Genomic DNA, 13,830 nt, shown 5'->3' on the forward strand with positions numbered 1-13,830 from the left:
CCAGTCTAACTCTAGAACCAATGCACTAACTACTAAGCCATACTGCTTCACATTCAATTGTTAAAGGATTCATGATGTTGAGATCATCGCAGAAAATCCAGTGCTGTAATGATTGCTAAATGGCAAACACTTTCCACACTTACTCATAGGTTCTTATGCTATTCTATCAATTAGTGTTTATTGAAGACTTACCTATAGCATTTTGCAATGAGGTAGGAGCTATACAAGAGCTTACAGGCTAGAATAGAATTGCTACAAAGTTACAGGTAAAATATTAGGGACTATCAAAGGAAAGCGATTACTTTGGGATCTGGGGATCAAATGTATTGTCTTAAATCTTGACTTCTTATCTATACTGTAAATTCCCACAAGTCCTAGCCACAGTACTGAACCTATAGCATGACACATTAATAGTGACATGAAATTAGGTGCTATATGTACATGTTAATTATAGAATATATATTATTAAGCATTTAAGTGAGAGATAACAAGAGTCCTGTTAATCTACTCTATGCCCCAGAAAATAAAACATGATTTTTTTTGCTGGTCTCCCCACTGAAGTTAGAAAACCTAACTCCATGACGAGTGGTTATTGATTAACGCAGAACACTGATATAGTCTATCTGGGATTATCTGCTCCACTGTTGAGTTTTATGTTGGCCTCACATGGTAGCCAACACATCCCAGATCATCCTCTGCCTGCCCTCTGATCAGTTTCTCAGAGAATGCAAATTTGTTTCATATCGACCTGAATAAAATAATAAGAGGAGTCAATATCACTTAATTCTGAGATAAATTATAAGTGGGCTTTATTAGCTGCTCTTTTGGAAAATTCATATTATCGTCGTATCCTCATTAATTCCACTGGGAAAATTGGGAGTTGTCTGCTGGAGAAATAACACCAAAAGGATATTTCTTAATCCTACAACCCAAGTAATTCACATTTCAGAAAAAAGCAAGATAAGAGCAAGAGAAAGGAACTCATTGTACAATCAGAGGAAGTAATAAGGTAGTTAGGGGCTCAGCCTCGCAAAGGACAGTCTTGCACCTAGTAGACGCTCAAGTATTTATTTGTTCGGTACAAGGATGAGTAGAATTTCAGATGAAATATGATGAAGCAGAGGGCAAAGTTGATTTCCTGTTTCTCCAAATATAGGGGATTCCTAGAATCATCTGTTATCCTATTGAAATTTTCTAAATGGAGAGAAAGAGAATGAGATATCCTGTGAACAGTGGGGGTATGTACTTGCACTTTTTTTCCTCCCAGTGTCAGATGACATCTAAGACTTGCAATTACTGAAATTCTGCCAGGAAACCTACATTCTAGGAGAAGCACAGTTGATTTGAAGAAGGAAAATCCTTCTGGAGACTTGGAAGCACCTGATGACAATGTCTATCGATCACAAAAAACAATATGATACTTGGACTGAAGCAAGTAATAGGCTCACCATGTGTTTATGTTGTACTTCCCTCCCTTACATGAAGAGCAAAAGAAGTGAATTGTTCAAGATAAGATTGTGACATAGACGAAACAGAGATTTGCGAAGAAATGTTCTCAAGTGATTTTTAGCTAATGATGTCAGCAGAGCTGGTTTGTGACCCCGAGAGTTGACTATGACTGTCACATAGTGGTTAAGAATGCTATAGTGCCTAAGTTTATATCTTGGCTCCATCTCTTTTTCTCACCTATAGAAAGGGGGAAATTAAGTACCTAACTCATAGAGTTGTTATTAACTTAGAATTAATACATGTTCCCACTCTGGTTAGTTATGGCCACTTCTCCCAAGCCCCATGATAACCCTGAAAGGGATATACAGACCTTAGCAGAGTCCTGGTAACTGCTCTTTGTGCTGGACACAGATACCATTCCTGTCCCCAGAGTCTACCCCAGTTCAGTGCCCCTAAAGAAAAAGCTTCTAACCTGGATATGAACTGGAAAACCTCAAGAAGCCCTGTGTGTTAGTTCTCTTCCTCTAGGGAGCAGTTCTCACCTCTGTAGAAACTAAGACCACTGAAAGGCAGGTTTGTTTCCAAGTCCAAAAGTGATCTCTTATTTCTGTGCTGCACGACTTTCTTCTCCTAGCTACTCCTCTTTCTCATCCATCCTTCCACTCATCCCTGCTGCAGAGGACAAAGCCCTTTTCCTTTACTGCTTTCTGCCTGCCTCAGACTCCTTATCTCTAAAGTTATGACTTAGGAAGAGATATTACTCATCCTGGCCAGAAAAGCAGCTCACGCAGCCTGCTGTTCAAGCTAGGTCTAGAATTAATCCCTCGCCTCTTCTTGCTCCACTTTCACAGCAGCTGGCTAAATCAAGCAATAATCCTAAAAGGGAATTTCAGGCTATTTGTGACTTCCCTTCTGACCCAACCCCCACCCCTGTACCACATTTAGAGAGGAGAGAGCAAAGCCCCTGGATCAGAGTAATCTGTTTCTAACCCACTTCCGTTCCCAGGGATTACCTCTGCAGGAGGAGGGAGACAGAAAGAAAGCTGACACCTTAGCACTGGGAACTTGAGGAAGAAGCTCCAGGAGTGCCAGCAGGGCTACGGGGTTCAGGAGCCTCGGAGTCTATTCTCATATACAGGGGCACCCTGTGAAAGGGTCCACAAACTTGAAAAGCAATGCCTAGAGAAGTGTTTGGCAATAATAGGCGCTCTATAACTGTGTCAAACGAAAGAATGAAAAGTGCATAGATTGTGAGCACGCGAAGGCAAAAACAATTTCCTGATTATACCTACAACCTCATGTCCTTATATACATACCAACTGACAGCTAAAATCAATCAACCAACAAATAGAGAAGTGTGATATAGTGGGAAGTGCTCTGGGTTGGGAGGCAGGAGATACAGGTTCTAGTCCCACCATTGCTGACACTGACTTATCCTGTGGCTTTAGGCAAGTCACTTCGCATCCCTGATCACTAATTTTCCTCATTTAAAAAAGTCACTCTGTAGAGCCCTAAAAGTCTACAGTCCCATGTGATGTGTATTGAGCTCTTACTAATAATGCACAAAGGCCCGAGCTCATTTATACACTGATAAGGACACCCTTTGGGGCCCCCGGCGAACCAAGTGCTCAGCACACCTTCCCTCTAGTCCGTTATCCTTCCTCTACCAGCCATGGACCTGGGTATACAAACATTATGTTCCAGCTGACCATTCCTTTGGGATGCTTTCCAGTGGTTGGGTGAGGGCTTCCTTCCCAGCTCTTTGGGGCTGAAGGGAAACTGTGTGAATGCAGAAAACTTCCACTAGAGGGTACCAAGGCTGCACTGGGATCTCAGCCTGGAGGAAGCCTAAGCAAATCCAACAATTCCAGGAGTTTCAACACCTACATTTAGAGATTTAGAGATCTCTGCTCATTGCTCTTTATCTGGTCTGTTCCTTACTGCTCCTTGGAAGGCTTAAGAAGTCTCTACTTTTTGACTTCATTATGATTTGATTGGACTTCGAATCGAAGGCAGCTTGGTAGAGTGGAATCTATGGGGCCCCTGGCAACTGATAGAGACTCCACTTCTTCCAAACTACGAGCAAATTACTTAAATCCTCTGAGTCTCAGTGTACTCCTCGGTGAAATGCAGATAATAAAACCTTGTAGGGCTGCTGTGAGCACTATCATGTGTGGAAACATGTGGTTGGCAGACATTAGGTGCCTAAAACTGGTGTGTGTATGTGCGTGTGCGTGTGCGTGTGCGTGTGTGTGTGTGTATGTAGGGGGAAAGTTCTAAGAAACTGGAAATGGTGCTAAGGAAAGAGAGATCGATTTGCAAGAGCTGAGGACCTCCAAACAAGAAATGTGACTTTTTGCCATTTTGCTCTTGAATCTTGCAGGTTCCCAGGCTAATGCTACTTTGTCCTTCATAGCCTTAGTCCTCAGTCCTGTTCTAGCATCTGTGTCAGCCTAGCCATGGTGCTCTTCTGCCCTTTACTTGTCCTGGTTTCCTTGGAGGTGAGTTTAGTTTCTACTTCCTACTCACCTCCTAGACAAAACGTCTCGTATTTTGCCCTGTGTTTTCTGAAGCAACACCTCTCCACCTGGTTCTGTTCTTCTTTTTTCCTCTCATGTCTGCTACAGTCACTTCTAGAGTAAAATGTGCCATCTGTTTCTGAGACTGAACAGAAGTTTGGGAGAGAGGGAGGGAGAACGTGTCAGGGCTTGCATGTCAGCAGACACGTTACAGCTGCAGGGCAAACCAGGGTGAAACCGCAAGCCAGAGGCCCCAGGGCAGGCAGCTGTGAGGCCCGCCTCTTGGCTCCTTTCTCATCTCTGTCTCACCCCAGAGATTTCCTGGCAAGAGTGGGAGAGGTTGGTATCGAGTCCTTGAGCCCTGACTCATTCCCTGACCTAGTTGGGTGTTACCCAGTTATCTTCCAAATATCTTTCCACGGGCCTTTGTTAGCAACACAACAGTGTCATCCAAGAAGACAGAAGAGAGGAAAGAGAAGAAGAGAGCAGACCACCTACTTATTTCCTCCTGATCTGAGGATTCCAACAACAGATAAGTTTCTAGTCCTCATGGTTTTAGGTACCACCCAGGACATTAGTTATAAAATAAACAAAATTATCTCACATTGCTACACTCAGAGATTGGCTATTTTCCAGATTGATTTATAGAAACAATCAGGTTTAACTTTCTCAAGAAAGAATAAAATCATTTTATTTTACCTGGGCAGAGGAGGGGGCTGGGGAGAGAGGGACCTGGGACTGGGACACTGAGCCAGGAAGTGACTGGCCATTATCACATAGTGAGTCAGGGCCTATCTAGGCACATAATTCAGGTTCCTAACCCCACCCCAAATTCCATTCTCTTTCCCTTGGCCATGTTACTTATGAACTATGATAATGTTCTGGGCTTTCTGGAAAGTTCTTATAACTCCCAAATTCCTGGGGGCTCGATAAAAAATCAATCTATTATGCTTATGGGCTTCTTATGTGTCCCTTTCACTATATGTCCTATGGAAACGTGAGATATATGTTTGTTGTCTCCACTGCAAGTTGTTGAAAACACTGTAGAGTTACCTAAGATTCGAGGAAGACCAATGGAGTAGTCTGTGATCCTGCAGTTAGATCTCAGAGACAGGAGATTCCTTTTTTAAATCATTTGTCAGTATTCACATCCTATTCTTGTGAGTCATTGTATCAGTGGATGCTGAAAATTATTTTCCTATCTCTTCTTTATCCAAAGGTCCCAATCTCTCCCTAACTAGGGTCATGCTTCCTAAAGACATTAGCTGGTTTCCAGGAAAGCAGATTTTAGTTAGCTTTATCCCTTGGCAGAGAGAACAGCGTCATTGCATACAAGCCAGAACATTCTTGCTGCCAGAGCTCCCCATCTGGAAGAAAAGAGAAAAAGAGTTTCAAAGTTTCCATAAGGGCTGCCTAAAGGAGAAGAAGGGAGAGTGAGCCACTAGGAGGGAAGAAGAAAGCTACAAGACTGGAACCCTAAGCTCCGTAGTCTGAAAAGAATATCAGATTAGCAGGCCTAAAATCTTGGCCCAGCATTGCTACGCCTTTCCCTTACCTCTAACCCTTAGCCAGGATTTACTTTGCTCCCCATTCCTTTATCTTTCACTTGTACTTATCTGTCCTGCCTGTTCCACCTCAGAATTTTCACTCTATTCTTTGTGTGCTTTCTCTATGGATGACTTTTAGTTGCCCCAAGACTTCTTCTTAATGCTTCTCAGAAAAATAGCATTAAAATAGCATTGAAAGTTAGAAGGAACTTTCTCATAACCTATGATTTACAGAAAGACTTTAATAGGTCCAGGTAGCCTCTGAAATTGAATGTCAATTTATATATATATATATATATCTCCATCCCTTTCTGGCAGGAAGACCTACAGCTTCTAATGGGTTCTCATACCTTTCATTCAAATCTCTGCTCTTGACCATGCGGTTCAGTGTTTTTCAGAATAAAGCTGGAAACTTACATTACCTTTGGAACCCAGATCATGATTTCCATTTTTAAAAATGAGGGGTATCCCACTTTCGGGTACCCCTTCTCACAGGATAGCTGTAACTACACTTTCAATAAATCCTATTGCTTTACCTCTTTAAAAAATGAACAAAATAGAATAGAAAATATCAATATGTATCATACATAGTAAGGACATTCTTTTTGATTAATTGATATTTGATTAAAATGCATGTATAATTTTTAAATTTTACATATATCATCAAAACATCCAACATCATTCATTTAATGTTTAATAAACACAAAATGAATGAATATTAAATGAAGCTACAGATACTGCTCTAATCACTGGGGATATAAAGATGGAAGAGACATGTTTCTGGCCCATAAACACCTCACGTTTAGTAGAAAAGAGACAAGTCCACAAAAAACTACAAAAGAAGGATAAGTGCCACTACAGAAGTAAGCACAGGTACAAGATGTAAAGGAGAGCGTATGATAGACCATTTGGGGAGTTCAGATGGGCCCACACAGAGGTTGAGTCTAGAGAGAAATATAGGAATTTGAGGTGCATAGTAAGGAGACCTGAAATTCTAGGCAAGAGGATTGATGTATACAAAGACACAGCAGTGTTAGACAACACAGGAAGTTTTTGTCCCTATACTGAGGGGGCCTAGCTGGAGAGGTTGGAAACTCAGGCTGGATAATGGACAGTCTCCCACTAAATGCAGAAAACTGTACATATCCTCTACAGACAGTCACCCAGCTCTGCTCGGGCTTTCTCTGTGACAGGGAACCTAGAACTTTGTAAGTCAGCTCATTCTGTTCTTGAGCATCTGATTGTGACAAATTCCTTCCTATAGTGATGTAATCTTTGCTTCTTCCCCCTTTTACCCAGCGATTCTCATTTGTCTTCTGCAGCATTGCAGAACAAGTCTGCATCCTCTTCTATTAGGTTGAACCAAATGAAATTGCCGTGTTAGACATCAAAATAGTTGAATATTGGCAAATTCATAGTGTTAGCCTTATATTGGACAAAATCAGCTATTTGAAGATAGCTATTATTTATCCACCTTAGTCTTCTCTTCCCTGTATTTAACATCTCTAAATTCCATCTGTTCTTCTTCACCTGGTAAAGCTACTGGATCCTTTTTCGACCTAGTCTCTCACTGGGCATATACTAGTTTATCAATATCTTTTTTAATATGGGGCATCCAGAACTGGTCAGTTCAAAACATAGTGAGACTGTTATCTCTTTTGATCTGACATTGTGTCTTTTCATGAAACAGTGACTACGTTGGGTTTAGTGAGACCCAAACCTTTTTCATATAAAATGCTGTCAAGCCAGTCCCACTCCTTCTCATACAACTGATTTTTTGAAAAAACTAAAGGTAGGTCTTCACTTTATCCCTATCATATTTCTTATTGGTTTGGCACTTTGTTCTAATCTGTCAAGATGATTTTAAATCTTGCTTCTATCATTCATTCTATCAATTATCTTTCCCAGCTAGATCATCATCTAAGTTATTGACGTTTTAAAGATGTTTACTAGAACAATAAGGCCCCTCTCTTTGTTGGTATCAATCTTTTTATCAAGTTCAGTTGAAAAGCTAATTTAAAATCCACATAACTGTGATTATTCGCCCACAGCTCCTCACACCCATTTTGCTAGCCCCCTCTTTCTGCTTTTTTACTACCTTTCTCTGATCTTCCCCATGGCCCATTAAGTAAACCAAACCCACCTAGGCACCACACAACCACACATTTCTGTATAGAACCTGCAAATAGCTGTTTTTAAAGGAATTATCAAGGACTTTCTCTCTTGCTAATTCCCCAATTGCTGTCATGCTGATCTTCCCTCTATGTAACTCTGTGGGAGGCTTTGTGATTCCTAACCCTTATTACCCCCACCAGCCACTCCAAACATGATGTCTCTATATTCCTCTAGGTGTTTAGAATCAGGCTTAGACTTTGGCATGGCTCCTCCCATTGGCACTTGGTGTTCCCCTTCTGTCTAGGATAAAATTCTCTTTTTTAGCTTGGCTATTATTCCACAAATAATATGTATAAACTTTCCTCAGTCTTTTTAATGGCCACATAGTATTCTACTGCATAGATATACAATGTTGATGGACACTTAGTTGGTTCCCAAACTTCTGGTTTTATAAACAAAGAGGCCATGAATTGGTTTGCAAGTATCAAGGTAGGATAAATTCCTGGAACTAGAATGGAAGGGTCAAAAACATGTTCATCTTAATTTTGATAGATAGTGCCCAATTGCTCTCCCAGGAGTTGTACCATTTTAATTTAGTGGTGGTTTAGATCTCAGCAACATAAGCAATTTTTAATTAAATATACCTGTTCTTAAAATATATCCTGCTATTATACTATTGGAAATTTGAAATTGTTTTTAATTTTTTCCTTCTCCCTATTTCTCTTCCTTATCCAATTCTCTGTTTAGTCCCCTACTCTGAACTCCAAATTCTTTGCACTCATTTATACAAAGTAATTCTGCTGTCTCCAGATCCTACTACTTAACTCTGCCTCAGCCCTGCATTTTCACATACAAACCTCAACATAGTAAACTTGCTGCCATCCAAAGCCATTCTCCTTAGTAATAACAATATTGAGCACTAACATGTATTAACCTAGTTAATATTCAATAACCTTATGACAGTTACCATTATTATCCCTACTTCATGGATGAGGAAATCAGGGTACAGAGAGATTAAGTAGCTTGTCCGAGGTTTAAAAATTGCACAAATACTATCTGAACCTAGGCAGCACCCCTACAGACAGACACCTTTCTTGGGAGATTAGTCTAGTACTTAGGTCCCTATCAGATTCTGACTTCTTTCTTGGTGATTCCTGTAATGTATAGTTCAGGCTCTGACTTCTCCCCTGATCCCAACCTGGCCCACAGCCTATTTTGTTAGCAGCTCTGCCCCCATGAAAGTGTCTGGAAAAAACAAGTTTGAGGATTGCTTCACTTAGTGGCAGAGGAGAAAGTGTGGGTGGGATTACAGGCAGAGGGGGACATCAGTCAAGCCCTCTCTTTCTGCAGAGGTGTGGCCTCCATGTTCTGGTCTTTGGGTGGGTCTCCCCAGACAGGAAGGGAGCAGTTGGCTTAGTAGTCTAATTTTCCTTAGAATGCAGCACACTGTGAAATTCAGGAGGTGCCTGAGGCTAATTTAGTCAAATTCTAATCAACAAAAGTTGACTGAGTCCCAACAATGGGCCAGGCATTATGCTGGGGTTAAGGGTAGGACATAAATAAATCACATTTCTTAAAAGTGAAGATAAGCATTTCAACTGCCAGTTACCTACAGCGTGATAAGTGCCTCAAGGGCCTGAGTTCATTGTTTGCAGTAGAGAGCCCTAGAGTAGAAAGGGGAAAAGAAAAGTTGGAAGGAGGTGCTTATCCCTAGGAGTTTGATTTGAAGAAAACAATCCAGATTAGGGAAAGAAATAATAACTCAATCTTAGTAAGGGTTTCTGGCAGAAGGGAGGAACCTTCAAGAATACTAAATTCTTCAACTGCAGGTGAGGTCAAATACCTTGCCTCTTTATCTAGAATATTGGGGGAATGGGGGTATGTGGGCAAAGAAAAGTCAGGAAAAGTTCCAAGATCCATGATGGTGGTGGTGGTGGTGGTGGTGGTGGTGGTGGTGGGGTGTGTGTGTGTGTGTGTGTGTGTGTGTGTATGCACGTGCACGCATGCGCGCACGCGCTAATTACTGCTTTTTCTTGGCAGCTTTTCTGGAAATTGTGATGACAGCTGGTGGTGGGAAAAATCACTGAAATTACCAGTGACCACAGCCATTTCCTTGCTTCTAGATGGCTGGCTATCACCTGAACCATTCCAGATGGCAAGCTGTTACGAATTATTTTCTCTTATTCATTTAATAAAGCAAGGTTATTATTGTTTTTGTGTGTATGTGTGCGCTTTTTTGTTTTTTGTTTGTTTGTTTTTATTTTTGTCTTGGAGGTAAGAGGTAGGAAGGAAAAGAGGAAGAGAGAGGCTCATTTTCCAAGAGCAATGAATAAGTAAGCCCCGTCTTCTCCATTCACCAGACAGCTTCTTGCAAGATAAAAAGCCGTGGACAAAAGCTCAACCAGCAGAGAGACCCAGATTCTGCTTTCAGATCTGGTCCAACTTACTGTGAGCTTTGGAAAGTCACAACCTATCTGTGAATTTCTCATGTGTACTGTGAGAATTATAAATTCTTGTCTCAATATTGTGAAAAACAAAGAAAGGAATAGTAGATAAACATTCAAGGCTCAGGAAATAGTATTTTGCAGAGATGTATTTTATTTTCTTTAATAATTTTGCAGACTGTTCCACAAAAGTAAAAAGGCCGTGGCCCATATGCCTTCTTCTTTTCTTCTTCCTTCCTTCCTTCCTTCCTTCCTTCCTTCCTTCCTTCCTTATGGATGCTGAGTGTTGCTAAGAGGTCTCTCTTGAGTAACTTCCTTTTCTTAATTGGGACAGAAATTAAACATGGGCCAGTTCTAATGAAGAGCATACTTATTAAGAAATACAGATAACACAAAGAGATAGAAAAAGCAAGGAAAAAATCCACCGATGAACTATAAGTGACCATAAAATCTGGAAACATAAGTGAATATCCATAACAAAAGGCTTACGGAAATTACAATACATGTTATGTTCAATAACATTTATACTATATGGTCAATATAATGTTCCTCATTAGGAATGCTTAGTTCAATGTGATGTACCAATGCACAGGGCATGCAGTGCTAAAAGTTTCTATCAGTCCTTGCAAGTGAATCTGTGATGCCTTGTCTCATACATTTTATTTTTAATTTTCACTTGCACTGAATAAACCAACATAGCCCAGAAAAAGTAATCAAGAAAGTTCAAACTGTAAAAAAAATAAGCTGTTACCTATGTTTCTAGGCTTTATGGCTATCTTGTAGCTTCTATAGAGATGCACATACAGAATAGATGCAAAGGAAACACTAAAGAGTCTAGAGAAAGATAGAGGAGGAAAGTAGAAACACAAAGGTTGTGATGTGGAAACAAGATTGGGGGTTGGGGAGAATATCCAAATCTAGGATGAGAGAGATGGACAGAGAGAGGGAGCGTGTGTAAGAGTAAGCAAGCCCGCCAGTCTGTGCCTCTGGAAAATAATGCAACATATCAAGGAAAAAGGGCATTGAGAAGGACAGAAAGGTAGGTCAGAAAGGAAAAAGCATTCTTAAGGGGAATTTCCTAAACTTCACAAACTGCTGAATGCAGCCCTCATTAGCCAAAGCTGAGGGATGTCAGCATAGTAACTTTTTTTTTTTTAACAGAAAATTAGTGGAAAAAAAATAATTTAAGAGCTAGCAAGAACCTTAAAGATTATTTAGTCCAACATCTAATTTTTTTTCCTTTTTTGAAAATTTATTTTTCAATTATAGTTGATATACAATATTATATTATATATAGTGTACAACATAGGGATTAGACATTTATATACCTTACTCCAATACCTAATTTTATATATGAAGAAACTAAGGCACTAAGAATTTCTAGAGACAGATAAAGGATTTGGGTGGTATTCTTGGAAAGCCAGGAGAATTCTGATGACTAGCAAGAGAAAATAATGTCTTTTAATAGTTCTTAATATTTAAATGCAACAGGTGATGGAAACTCATCTGCTCTTGCAGGCCACGTTATGCACCATCTGTCAGAGAAGAGCTAAATGTGAACTCAAGCTCTATTCTGCCTTGTCTTATTCCATTCTTTGGGTTAAATTATGTCAGCCCTGGAGTTTATAGAAGAGATCATGGGAAGACCGACTACTGAAGAGGAAAGAGTGCCTGCCCTGAGTCAGACTGACCTGGGTTCTGGCACTGGCTCTGCCAGTTACTAGCCACTGAGATCCCAGGCAAGTCATTTAATCCATGCATTTCTCAGTTCTCCAAAATGAGAATAATAACATCTACTTCATGTAGTACTTGGGGGAATAAGTGAAAGAATACACAGTATAAAGTATACAGCAAGTCATCAATGCAATAAAAATGGCCAACACGAAAAGAATTCTTCCTTACTGAGAATCAAAGAAACACAAAACAAACATCCATAAGATACCAGTTTCACCTATCAAATTGAAGAGATTAAAAGAAAACGAAGCTAGAAATGCTGGAAGGTGTGGAAGCAGGTATGCTGATATATTGCTGAAAGGAATGTAAATTAGTACATTTCTGAGGGTCAGTTTGGCAAGGTGTATTAAAAGCCCTAAAAATGTTCATACTCTTTGATTCAAGATTTTGCTTCTAGACATTTAGACTTCAAAAAAAATCACATTTGGTGGAAAAAGATTTATTTATCAATGTACCTAAATTTGTTCATATAGGTTCTTAATATGATAGGAAAAAATATAGTATGAGTTTTTACAACTCTCCTCTCTCTCTCAAGGCCAAAAGAATGTTTTGCTGCTAGATCAGTAAAAGGAGATTCGGTCTTGGATAAAATGAAATACAGCTTTAATTTAATTTAAATCAAAAAAGACAGATATTTACATGAAAGTGAGAAGAAGTTTATCAGAATATTTGGGGTAGAGGGAGGACTAGCTGATGAGAAAAGGAAGGGAAGAGAAAGGTAATGAGAAAAAGGGCTAGTTGAAAGAGAAGTTTCAAATAATTGTCCTAGGTGTGAGGTACTAAGAAAGGGAGAAGAGAGAATTTTGAGAAGTTTTCTATGTCTTATTAATATATAAACCCTTAGTTTTCATCTTCAGAGAACAAAGATTTATTTATCTTTTTTCTTCTTCTCTCTCTCTTCTTCCTTCTCATCCTTCTCCTCTTTTCCTTTGTTTTTCTCTTTATTTTTATATTCCGAAATGTTGTTTTTTTAAAAATCTTAGCTTAAGCTACTTACCAGCTTGGTTTTTTATGTGTTATATTTAAAACAGCAAAAATAATTAGAAACACTAAATATCTAAGAATAAAAAATTTAAAAAGTTAACTAATTTATAAGTTAATAAATGAAATATGTTAACATATATTTATAGCCACTAAGTTGTACTGAAAAATATATAACAACATGAATACTTGAATAATATATTAAGTGAAATAGATTGATCCCAACATGGTAAGGGTGTGTGTGTGTGTGTGTGTGTGTGTGTGTGTGTGTGTGTTGTTACGTGTGTATACATACATAGAAAAAAGACATGAAGGCTGTATACTAAATGTTAGCAGTGATATTTTTGGAATTACTGATTATTTTCATTTTCTTAATGCTCATTTAAATTTTCTGCATTCCCTATGTTGATCAAGTAATACTTTTATCATCAGAAACCCCCTCACAATAAACTTTATTTTTTAAAAGTAAGTAGCACTAGGGGGGTATGGAGCTGGGGGAAAGTGGTGAAGGGTTAAAGAAGTACAAATTAGTAGTTGGTTATGGTCATGGGGATGAGGAGCACGGCATTGGGAATGCAGTTAGCATTAATATGATGGCTAGGTGTAGAGCCAGAGGAAAGATAATCAGGGAGATCGTTTCATAAACTATATAAATGTCTAACCGATGCACTGTATACTTGAAACTAATAATAAAATAAAATAAAATGCTATAAAGAAAATGAGTAGCACCAGAATCATGCAGCTTCTAGAAAAAATACAGAACAATATCTTTGCAACATTGAGGGAAGCAAAGATTTCTTGGCAGGACACAAAAAGCACTAGCCATAAAAGAAAAAATGGAAAAACTGTACTTCATCAAAATTTAAAATGTCTACTCATCAAGACACTACTAAGAAAATGAGTAGACAAATGACAGGCTGGGCAAAAAATATTCATAGTATACATACTTGACCAAGTATTCATGTCCAGATAATATGTGGAATGCCTATAAATCACCAACAAAAAGATGAAGTACCCAATTAAAAACTGGGCAAAAGACTT

At 39.2% G+C, this 13,830-nt stretch overlaps 1 long non-coding RNA gene across 2 annotated transcripts in view; it reads right to left on the reverse strand.

Moving 5' to 3' along the window:
- Positions 1–1,049: 1,049 nt before the first annotated feature.
- The window catches only part of LOC120611228 (uncharacterized), a 23,349-nt gene continuing 10,568 nt past the window's right edge, over positions 1,050–13,830 (reverse strand). The window contains exons 2-3 of one of the 2 annotated variants that reach the window (XR_005655108.1): positions 3,979–4,113; positions 1,050–1,194 (exon numbers count right to left, since the gene is read on the reverse strand). This is a non-coding gene — a long non-coding RNA (uncharacterized LOC120611228). Of the gene's footprint in view, positions 1,195–3,978; positions 4,270–13,830 lie in introns of those variants that run through there. The other variant, XR_005655107.1, reaches the window with a different exon arrangement.

This window comes from Pteropus medius, unplaced genomic scaffold (assembly GCF_902729225.1).
Source record: "Pteropus medius unplaced genomic scaffold, Ma_sr-lr_union100, whole genome shotgun sequence".
NCBI lineage: Eukaryota > Metazoa > Chordata > Mammalia > Chiroptera > Pteropodidae > Pteropus > Pteropus medius.